General features: G+C 40.0%; 1 long non-coding RNA gene across 1 annotated transcript; it reads left to right on the top strand.

Annotated features, from left to right (window-relative positions):
- Nucleotides 1–18: 18 nt before the first annotated feature.
- Nucleotides 19–7,022, top strand: LOC141932341 (uncharacterized). Its single transcript, XR_012625801.1, has 4 exons — nt 19–633; nt 2,484–2,535; nt 3,610–3,700; nt 5,179–7,022. It is a non-coding gene; the product is annotated as an uncharacterized LOC141932341 (long non-coding RNA).
- Nucleotides 7,023–7,823: the final 801 nt, after the last annotated feature.

The following is a 7,823-nucleotide window of genomic DNA, read 5'->3' as shown; positions in this document are numbered from 1 at the left end:
GCGCGGAGGGTGTGGGGATGATCGAGGGGAAGAGAGGAGGGAAGGGAATCATCCGCCTGCGCGGGGGCTCGAAAGAGCGAACGCGGAAAGCCCAGGGCGGTGAAGAGCTGTGGGACTACGGAGATATATCGAGGGAGTGAGAGAAAATATGGGGGAGGAGAGTCTTTGCTGGCGGTGGCTGGGAGCGAGAAGGGAGGTGGTGTGGTAGGGCTGGGACTTGCGGTGGGACGGGGCCTGGCCTTAAGGTGACCGCTATGGTACAGCGCCTTCCCCACAGCCAGCACGGGCCTAGGGGCCGCCTGCCCTCGGGGTTAGGGGCTCTGGGGGATTTATTTTCACGGGGAGAGCAGGCAGAGCCCCCCCAGCAGCTGGCCTCATGGGGGACCCTAAGTGTCCCCCCTCACACCCTGAGCACCAGGGCCTGTCCAACCCCAGACCTCTCTTAGCAGTAGAAATGTTGATATTTATGACTTCACCTGTGGTAACATACTGCTAATATTGGGCTTTCTATGGCTTTCAGGTGTGTTGGCAGCTCAAGGTGAGCGTTATTTGAGAGCCTGGCGTCTGAGGGGGTTTGCTAATGCACCTGAAGTGCACCTGCCTGGTCTGGTCTTCCTCCTTGGCTGTCATGTGGTAAAAACACCCTTTTCCTGTAAATTAACCCCGTGACCCCTCATGGAAATAGCACTATATTTTGTCAATATCTCATTATCTGTATTAAGCTGTTTGAGGCATGTTTTTCTTTCTAATTTGCTTTCCATGTGGGGCTTGCACACACCACTAGTGACATATTGGATAGTTCTCGGACACAGATGGTAGATTTTTAGGCAGAGCAAATTAACATCATTTGGTCTAAAATACACAATGTGTAGCCAGCGATTTAGCCACCCCAAGTGCAAGGCAGGCAAGGACTCAGATTATAGTTGGTGTAGGTTTTGATATCACACTAAGTTACTATCACTCAAGTTTGACTGCTCTAGCATGGTCTTAAACAAAACTTTTATTCCGAGTTAAATATTTTGCATTTTTCAAACTTTTTATCATATGTGTGGATAGAAGAAACACAAGCCCTAGATGCACTAACTATACCAGGGAATATTTCTCCTTCTGTCAAGTCTTATTTTGGTTTTCTTAGCTAATGTAGGACTGCTACTGTGACTTATTGTTTGTTCTTCTTTATTTTAAAAATTATAGGAGGCAGAGCTGCTGCGGTTTTACTTTGGGGACTGTTTTTAATAATCCTAAATTGTTGCTATTCCTCCCTCACCACATTTTGTGAGAGGACATTATTCTTTGTCCTTTACTTGCAGAAAGAAATGTTATGGGGTGGGAAGAAAAGAATGTGGTATAAACAGACCATGGAAGATTGCTTTGTCTTCTTTCTCCTTTTGTTTTTGCCTGTTAGTGGCTTCAGGTTTTTCTTTTATTTTCTGAGAAGGTGTGGATTTTTTTCAGTTGAGGAAAGACAGCTGGTTTCTATTGACAATTAGCCCCCCTGAGAGGCAGAGACTATTTACCTCAGTTACTTTCCAGAGAGTTAGTTTGGAAAGGTTGGAGGCCTGTTAGGAATGGACAGCTAAAGCAGTTTTCCAGGTGTGAAGGAAAAAGTATTGATAATACATAGAAAATGGTAATTCCTGAACTTATAATATTTTTTATTTTGTTTTAAATGAAAGTATCTAATAAGATTTCTGAAAACAGTGGCAAAGGGAAATGTATTTTTCAGGATAGTGCTGTGGTCATGGACTTTATCTTCTTGATAAGTTACTATGCTTTGAGCAAGGCTACACTGTTTATGGTCATAATTTTTTGTAGACAAAACTATAGTGTGTATATTTAAGGAGAAGAAAGAAACATATCTCTGAGAGGACATGGCATAAACCTTTGGAGTATATTATGTTATGTATTCAGTCTGTGATTCATTTTGATTGTAGAGCCTGAGGAATAATCTTTATGGCAAAAGTGATTTAATTTCTAGGTAGAAGTAAAATTTAAATATAGTAGCATTTGTAATTTATTAATATTGTACAGTTTGATATATTTATGTATTGAACAACTTGGTGATCTATCATAGATACATATTTTGTTCTTAAAGGCGTTATTAGAGAGTTGGTGGAGTCCTCAATTCAGCGTGTGTGTGTTTAATGTTGAGACAGTAGTAGGTAGCCATTCAAAGTAACATAGTAGCAGAACAGACTTAAGGAAGTTTATTAAATAATTGGTTAGTTTTCTGAATACCTTTAAACTTAAGAGGTATCCTGTTGAATGTATTTTTTTCCTTAAGCTGAATTGAGAACTTATTAGCAAAATGGCTCCATTCAGTGATGTGCTTTTCACATCCGTAAATTATTTTAATGCAATTACTCATTAATAGTTGCAGATGTTAGAAAACGTTTCTGACTCCAGTACTTGTTGGCAGAGGTTCTGATGGATATTCTTATCTTTGTTGGTATCTTTCTCTTTTCTTTTGTCTTTTTATATAGGGAAACATTTAAAGGACACTTACAAATACTGCCTATGTCTGAAAGCAAAATGGTAATGTATGTTGTTTAGGCAAAAGTATTGTCGGTCTGTCTTCTGTAGTTTTGGCTTTTGAAGAAGCATCTGGGTATCCGATCAACTCTCATTTGAAGTGTATGGAGTGCAATGGCTCTCCGTACATCTGTGTATCGTTGTACTGGATGGGGATGCAGACAAGACTAATAATGGGTAAATGTATAAAGAAAATCTAATCATAGTTTTCTCTTATAAAAACGGCTCCTAGAGATCAAACAGTGTCTTGGTTGTCAAAATTCCTTCTGTTGAAGAAGTTCACATAGAAGAGATTTTACATCTGCAAAGAAAGATGGTTGTGTAATTTCAATAGAATGTGGTTGAAGCCTGATGTTGTTCTGCACCACAAAAACCCTCCTCAAAACCCTTTAAAAAAAAAAAAATCCCAACCAGATATTGGTACCAAGTTACTGTTTCTGAACAGCAGTGAATTGCTAAGTTCACCTCTGCTAGAGGAGGTTGTTCAAGTGAGCTTTTCCAAACCCCTATGTGAAACCAGGGTTTCATGACTAACAAGTCAATTTGGTCTGCAAATTACTGCAAAAAGTATCAGTGTTGTCTTCGCCTCACAATTTTTGACTCTGTGGCTGAGCTGCAAACTGAAAAGGGACTTGTTTTTTTTCAGCTGTACATTTGTTAGAGCTTATGCAAGAAACAGCTGAATTGTCTCTTTTACTGCTGCATTTTTTCACTGGCATGTTCTTAGGTCAGGCTAAGTCAACTGCAGTTTCACCTTACTCGTTTTTAACTGAAATTAATTAGAAAGCGTTCACATAACGAGGGTTCTTGGTGGATAGGTATAGATGCTGATTTTTGTCAGAAAGGTGGTGATTAGTGTCTGTGAGTCCTTTCATTGACCCAGTCAGTGAGGAACTGAGTTGGGATGCCTGCAGATGCTCTGCCTTTTATATGCCTACCTCAAATAATTTTGCAGATGTGGTGTAATAGTATAACTACTGCAATTATATCATTTCTGAGTCAAAAGAATAAACAGTGCTACATAGTTTGAGATGTGTATGTGAAAAGTACTAAATAAATACTGTGCCTGTTTTGCAGGAGTATAGTTCTGGAAAGCTTGGATGAAAAAGATGGAATCTGTTTCATATGCTTCCAGTGCAAGAGTATTGTTTGCATGTTTTCATTAAAGGTGAGGTACTTGTCAAAGAGCAAAAATGTGTTTGTGAAACTGATGTGTTAATGCAGGTGAAGTCCAGTATGAATGTAGTTGCAGGTTCAAGTGAACTCATCAGTGGAAGATTTGGATCATAATCTAGCATGATTGAGGCTTTTTAGATTAGACCAGCGGTTCTCATTTTGCCATGGTTTAAATATGAGCTTGTATATGTGAGCAATTTTATTTTTTTTAATTACTATAGCTGGACATGCTTAGTGGGAAAAAAGGTTCTAAGAAAACAATAAAAAACCTGCTGAATTTTCCTGCAATGTGCTTATTTTGAAGTGGGAAGGAAGTGAACTGACATGGATAACATATGAACCTACTATATCTCCTTGATGTGGATATTAAAGGAACCTTGAAAATAGTTTATGGGGAAGTTGTTGGAGGCTTCTAATTTTAAATTCTTAACAGGAAATCATTAAACTGTGGAGGAGCCAACATAACAGACTGTTGCTCTGAAACAAGAGCTAAATGCAGAGCATTCACATGAACTTGTCAGATCTTTTTTTAATGCTGGCATCTTTATTTCTTTCATGTTTACTGCAACCCAGATAAATACATTTTCATTTTCATATTCTTTATATACGTCAGTTCAGTAGTCACATTCTGGATGAGATGTTAAATCAATGCCATTAGGGTCATACTTCAGGGAATAGGAAGAAACAGATTATACTCCATCAGCCCCAGAGGGTGTTAACTCCTTGCATAGTCAGGTCCTGCACTCCTACATTGGCTGGGGAAAAAAACCTTTAAAAAAATGGGTATTGTTGAGTTTTGTTTTCTTTTGTTACGTGATATTCTCATGCTTTGTCTGAGACTCTTGCTGAGACGACCAACATATTTCCCATAGGCTATGCAACAGCCCTGAGAGGTAGAATAACCTTTGGTCACTATCAGCTTGGCTTGTTGAAGCTTACTTAGGGGCTGGAGGAAGGAGAAGGATTATTATGTGGCTGTAAGCACTAGGACAGGAAGGTTAGTCATCAAAGTCAGCTGAGGTGCTTTACAAATGAAGAAGGCTTTAAGAACGTGGGTTTGCCAAAGCCGGATGGGCAGCGCTGCTTTCTGCTGTGCTGAGATTAGCAAGTTTGTGCCCAGGTTATGAGCTTTTGAGGTATCTGAGCTATTGATAATTTTGTATTTTTCATCTGCCGGACAAAGTTAATCATGGCTTTTACAAAATATAACTTTGTGTAACTTTACATAAAGCATACCACTAGAAAAGAGAGGGCAGGAAGCTGGCCACCCAGCGCTGGTGTGTGATGTGGAATTAAGATGAACATGCCTGCCTCTGTGCTTTTTAGTGTCTGATGCAGCTGAGGGAAAGGAGTAACTGCTGTAAAAAATGTTACTCTCTGTGTGAGCCTTCTTCCCTGCTGCTCCTGTAAAGAAGGTAGACTTGTTTATTCACTTGCTTGAGTGTAGACCTATAAAATGTTTAATTTCAGGTTCACAGGAGGTGTCATCTGAGGAGCAATGTAGTGTGTTGGTCCACAACGCTTTCTTCCGTGTCTGCTACAAGGTCCCTCTCCTTTCTGCAGTATTTGAGCTCCAGGAACCTGACCTTGTGCATCTTGTTCCCCTTTCTATATTTCTTTTTCTTCTTTTTGCTTTCAATCTTTGAGCCTGTGGATAGGTAATCCTTAAAGGTACCCTGGTGGGATCATGGATGGTTATATCTCACAGGCTGCATGATGGGTTAGCAAACATTAGAAAGTAGAATAATTCATGGAAGTCATGATGCTTTTCTTCTAATGTCAGCTAACCTAACACATTCATCTGGGTTTAAACTGCAGCTGCTTAATCTATTTTGGTGAAAGACGGTCATTCTTTTTTCAAAATGTAGCTAATTTAGCTTAAGCCTATTTGAGAATTTTTTTAAACTACAGTTAAAAGAAAAACTAAAAACTTCTCATCCACAAAAGAAATTGTGGCCTTTAATTTTGAGAAATTATTTGAATTAGTTGAACCAGACCAAGCCATAATTGATGCCTGCGCAGCCACTCTGACATGGATTTATTTCAGCAACTGTTAGCCAAATGACAATAAGCTATCATCAAGGTCAAGCAAATACCTGATTGTATTTGGTTTAGGAACATTTTATATTAAATGATTTTATATTAAATGATATTCTTATATAAAAAAAGCTTTTAATTTTGATGAGCTACTTAACCTCAATTCTGTCTCTGAGGTAGCTGGGGAACCATGGGCAGTTTCTCCTTAGCATTTGGTTCCATTAACTATGAAAATAAGAAAAGCACTCCCTGTAGTTATACACAAGTGAGAAGTGCATGAAAAAATGATAAATTGCCCTTCAATTATTGCCTATCACTTGGGTTCTGGAGTGTGGGAACTGCAGTGGTACTCTCCATCAAACTTCATCTTTATTAGAAGTTTTTCTCCCTGCGTCTTCAACTTTTATAGAAATGTTCTTTTTTCTGCAAGTGTCTGGTTTAGTTGAATCGAAGTTACTTGTGAGCTAAAGGACTTTAGGAGAAAATTAGGAAACGTGGTTTCAGTTGCCAGAGGATCTGCTGGTTGTGTGCCCTGTAAATCTTGAAGCACTTTTGTTTTCCAAAGGTGGTTTTGGGAATGTAGTTGTTGCACGCAAAAAACATCTTTAATACATTGTAATTTAATTAAATTTGTGAATGTAGGTATGATTTATAGATGGTGCTATTGTTTTGACTGTAAAAGGATTGACAGAAATGATACACTTTATTTTACTTGGACATAGGAAGAAGAGGCAGAAAAACTTTGGTGTTAGAACAGGAGTTTCTTCCGTAATAACCAAGTAATTTTTCCCCTTTGTTTCCTGAAGTTCTTTACAAATACCAGGCTATCTAGAGTATGTTGATGTAAAGCATAGGAGTAGGAGTCAATCTGGTTCTGTTCTGGAGTAGCCTGTGGTTTTCCACTCTAAGTTGTTTAGGAAAGTGTTACCTCTATAGAATGGTATTAATCCTTGCACAGCAACGTGTCTGGCTGCGTTTATCCGACTATGAAATGAGGATTTTGTACTTTTCAGAAGCAACAGGATTTAGTTGTCCCTAAGATGACATAGATCTGAAAATATTATTTTGTCTTTTTTTTAATCAATAGTTTCAAGTCAGGTTCCTTGTTTTCTGGCTACTTTATATTAAAAAGTAATTGAAAAAAATCTTATTCACCCCCTTTCTGTGTGCTGTGCTGTGGATGGCAGCGGAGCTGCTGCAGGCCTGGCCATTGACACGCAGTGCTTTGTTAATTAAAAGGGAAATAGCGATATGTGGTGGTGCTTTGGATTGTATAAAGCTCAAATTAGTCTTTGTCTCTTCATGGCCTTTAAAGTATACATTTCATTGTATATGTGGCAAATGTCCTTGTATGAAAGACTCCGTTATGAAATGTAATGGACAGATTTTTAAAGCAGGATTTCTCCATTCTGTATTTGGCTGATGATTGATCTGATGGTATAAACACCTGTAAAATAGGAAGGGATAGTTACCTCATTGGATTAGTGTGGATTAATTCATTAATGTTTGTAACAGGTTTTCAAATCCCCAGGCGCTCTAGAAATTCAGAGCTTCGTTGATCTATTTCTTATTTTTTAAATACTGTTGACTTTAATGTGGTTAATGGAAGGAAATCCAAAGTACTCACCGTACTTAAGCCAAACCATTATCTCCGTTTTACTGACAGTGGAAGTATTTTTGCAAAACTCGGTGATGGTTTTAGCTGTTCTACGCTTGTAGCAGGAAGGGGCTCTGGCAGCTGAGAGCGGTGGTGGGTTGCCCCTAAAACAACGTCTAGAATTTCAGCTGTAAAACGAAAGCTCTTTAAACAGGCATAAGCGTAAACCCCGCGTTAACGATATCCCGTCGGGAAAGCACCGGCGGGAATCCCTGTTCAGGCGGGAAAAGCGGGTTTTGGGGCAGGGAAAGACCCCCCCGCCCCGGCTCCCGCCGGCAGGGGGCGCTGTTGGTGGCCCGCGGCCTCACCCGGGCCGGTAGGGGGCGCTGCGGCGCGGCCGCCGTTCCTGCGGGGGGGGCGGACACACACGGCACGGAGCGGTGGAGGCGGGCGGGCGCGGTAGGGGGCGCTGCGGCGCGGC

Source organism: Strix aluco, chromosome 19, assembly GCF_031877795.1.
Source record: "Strix aluco isolate bStrAlu1 chromosome 19, bStrAlu1.hap1, whole genome shotgun sequence".
NCBI classification, from domain to species: Eukaryota; Metazoa; Chordata; class Aves; order Strigiformes; family Strigidae; genus Strix; species Strix aluco.
This window is presented reverse-complemented; position numbering and strand designations above follow the sequence as displayed.